The sequence below is a fragment of the Dermacentor albipictus genome, unplaced genomic scaffold, assembly GCF_038994185.2.
Source record: "Dermacentor albipictus isolate Rhodes 1998 colony unplaced genomic scaffold, USDA_Dalb.pri_finalv2 scaffold_15, whole genome shotgun sequence".
In the NCBI taxonomy this organism is placed as follows: Eukaryota; Metazoa; Arthropoda; class Arachnida; order Ixodida; family Ixodidae; genus Dermacentor; species Dermacentor albipictus.
Window position 1 is genome coordinate 1,456,080 of NW_027225569.1, and position 3,455 is coordinate 1,459,534.

Here is a 3,455-nt window from a genome sequence, read left to right on the forward strand (position 1 = left end):
GTGCATCGCGAAAGTCCTACTCATATATCAGCGTTGTGTTTAAGAGCCATGTATAATATATCAATCTCGTCTGCTTTAGATGAACCAATATATTTACTTTTCGGAATTGTGATATCGTTTTCCGTTGCAGAGTTACGGAGTAGGAAAATCTATAGTGTCGGGTTCAGAACACTAAGTTCAATAATTAATAGGACAAAGATCAACGGCGTAAATCGAAATTTTGTCCCAGCAGTCACTACATTCCTCCTAACTACTACTAAAGGAGAAGAACAATTTCTTCTTTCCCGCGTATTTAGAGAAGAGAGCAGCGAATGAAACTTAGCGCGGTGTGGTAGAGACCCTCCTGTTTGCGCGCCATGAAAACAGGGCGAACCCACCAACGGCGCGAACGCCGCTGCTCTCGTCTCTGCTTTTTCTTTTTCATTAATAGCAGCAGCGCAGCCATCTTCATGAAAAGGATGACTTTGTTATTCCTGGACAGAGCTGGCATGGTCGTGCACGTGCGCTGGCAGGCCACTCGCAAACCGCGCGTCAGTATTGCACTGCCCGCGCCAACGTTGATGTCGATGACTTGCGGGCAATGTTCTGGCTGTTTTTGCGAACCTTTATACATCCAAAAACGTTCGTTGTTACTTCAACGGCAAGAAAAAAAGCGTTTGAAACTAGCGTATATCCATCAATCAAATATTTTTTTATATCTCAAAACGCATACAGACCACAAAGTCACAGTTTCTAGCTCAGTTGACAGCACGCTGTTTTAGGCCGTGCTAAGCAAAATGGTCAAGGCACAGTGCGTCGCAGTTGAGTAGCGAGCGCCGGCGTGCGTCAGAGCTTTTCTGCAGTGGTTGCGCGCCCTTTCCCTCCAGCCGAAGCGAACCGACGCATTCGCGTGCCAGCGCGCGCCGAAGCTTTCGGTGCGTGCCAGTGGTTGGGGCATTACTCCCATTCCGCGCAAGAGTGCCGAGGCGGACAGAAAGCCCACCCAGTGTGCGTTACGCCGTTTCTACCCGCGGGCGCGGCCAAGCCAACCGTCCAAGGTTGCAGCCGGCGTCCACTGGGCGCAACAAATTCGGCACGGGGCGCCCTTCAAAACTCAGACAATCCCCGGCATGTTCGGGTATAGCCGTCCCCGCGTCCGAGCGGGTCCAGCGGCGGAAAGCGTCGGGCGCAGCGAGCTGCTTCACCCACACGGGGTAGAAACAATGGCGCTCGTCACCCTCGAACAATCCGGTAATGATCCTTCCGCAGGTTCACCTACGGAAACCTTGTTACGACTTTTACTTCCTCTAAATGATCAAGTTTGGTCATCTTTCCAACAGACCGGCGCAACCGAAAGGCCGCGCCGGACATCGGTCCGAAGACCTCACTAAATCATTCAATCGGTAGTAGCGACGGGCGGTGTGTATAAAGGGCAGGGACGTAATCAACGCGAGCTTATGACTCGCGCTTACTGGGAATTCCTCGTTCAAGGGGAACAATTGCAAGCCCCTATCCCAATCACGAAAGAAGTTCCACGGGTTACCCAGTCTTTTCAGACAGGGATAAAGACACGCTGCTTCCTTCAGTGTAGCGCGCGTGCGGCCCCGGACATCTAAGGGCATCACAGACCTGTTATTGCTCTGTTTCGTGCGGCTAGGAGCCGCTTGTCCCTCTAAGAAGGTTGTAAGGTGCTGGGAACCCCGCACCTATTTAATAGGCTAGAGTCTCGTTCGTTATCGGAATTAACCAGACAAATCGCTCCACCAACTAATAACGGCCATGCACCACCATCCACCGAATCAAGAAAGAGCTCTCAATCTGTCAATTCTCCCAGTGTCCGGGCCGGGTAAGTTTTCCCTTGTTGAGTCAAATTAAGCCGCAGGCTCCACTCCTGGTGGTGCCCTCCCGTCCATTCTTCTAAGTTTCAGCTTTGCAACCATACTTCCCCCGGAACCCAAACACTTTGGTTTCCCGGAAGCTGCCCGCCGAGTCATTTGAGTAACTCAGGCGGATCGCTGGTTGGCATCGTTTACGGTCAGAACTAGGGCGGTATCTGATCGCCTTCGAACCTCTGACTTTCCTTCTTGATCAAAGAAAACATTCTTGGCAAATGCTTTCAAAGTAGTTCGTCTTGCGACGGTCCAAGAATTTCACCTCTAGCGCCGCAATACGAAAGCCCCCGTCTGTCCCTCTTAATCATTACCTCGTATTCCAAAAACCAACACAACAGAAACGAGGTCTTGTTCTATTATTCCATGCAAGTTTATTCAGGCGACTCGCCTGCGTTGAGCACTCTAATTTTTTCAAAGTAAAAGCACCGGCCTTCTCGAGGCACACAATGAAGTGCACAAAGAAAGGACTGGCATGATGTTCAGTAAGAACCGTCGCATCGGGTAGATGCACTACTCGTGTGGAACTGAGATCCAACTACGAGCTTTTTAACCGCAGCAGCTTTAGTATGCGCTATTGGAGCTGGAATTACCGCGGCTGCTGGCACCAGACTTGCCTTCCAATTGATCCTCGTATAAGGATTTAGAGTGTACTCATTTCAATTACGGGGCCTCAAAAGAGTCCCGTATTGTTATTTTTCGTCACTACCTCCCCCTGCCGGGAGTGGGTAATTTGCGCGCCTGCTGCCTTCCTTGGATGTGGTAGCCGTTTCCCAGGCTCCCTCTCCGGAATTCAACCCTGATTGTCCGTTACCCGTAACAACCATGGTAAGCAAGTAACCTACCATCGAAAGTTGAGAAGGCAGACACTTGAAAGAAACGTCGCCGGCTCGTGGCCATGCGACCAGCACAAAGTTATCCAGTCACCACACAATACGGGCCGAAACCCGATGGATCTTGGTCTAATAAAAGCACCTGTGGCCCAAAGGGCTTCAGGCTCACTGCATGTATTAGCTCTAGAATTGCCACAGTTATCCAAGTAGGAAGAAACGATCTAAGGAACCATAACTGATTTAATGAGCCATTCGTGGTTTCGCCTTATTTCGGCGTGTACTTAGACATGCATGGCTTAATCTTTGAGACAAGCATATGATTACTGGCAAGATCAACCAGGTAATCGTTCAAGTGCGCGTCCCGCCTGTTAAGCAGGCCGGACGCCGTTTTTGCGATGCCGAGGCCACCTTCAGGCACCCAGCACGCTTCGTTCTTGCAAAGAGTAGCACTTTGCACAGTCCGAGACGACGGCGTTCGAGCTCGCTACCGCGCCCTCCCTGCCGGGCCGGGTATCGCCACGCGGCAAGAAACACGCAACATTCTCGATAGACTGGTTGTGTCGACTCGATCACGGCTTGCGGTTTCTCTTGAGCCCGCAGCACAGGTGGACCGACCGACACTTGCAACGTAGCTGAGGCAGCAAAGCCGCCAGGCGACGGGTCACGCCCGCACCTTCGGCGCTTTCGTATTTGACTCGTCCGAGGACGATGCGGAACACAACTCGATATCGTGGAGAAGGCGTCGTCCGACAAC

The 3,455-nt window shown here is 51.5% G+C and overlaps 1 non-coding gene across 1 annotated transcript; it reads right to left on the reverse strand.

The window, feature by feature from the left end:
* Positions 1-1,231: 1,231 nt before the first annotated feature.
* LOC135919077 (small subunit ribosomal RNA) lies at positions 1,232-3,044 on the reverse strand. Its single transcript, XR_010569880.1, has one exon. It is a non-coding gene; the product is annotated as a small subunit ribosomal RNA (ribosomal RNA).
* Between the last annotated feature and the right edge of the window lie 411 nt (positions 3,045-3,455).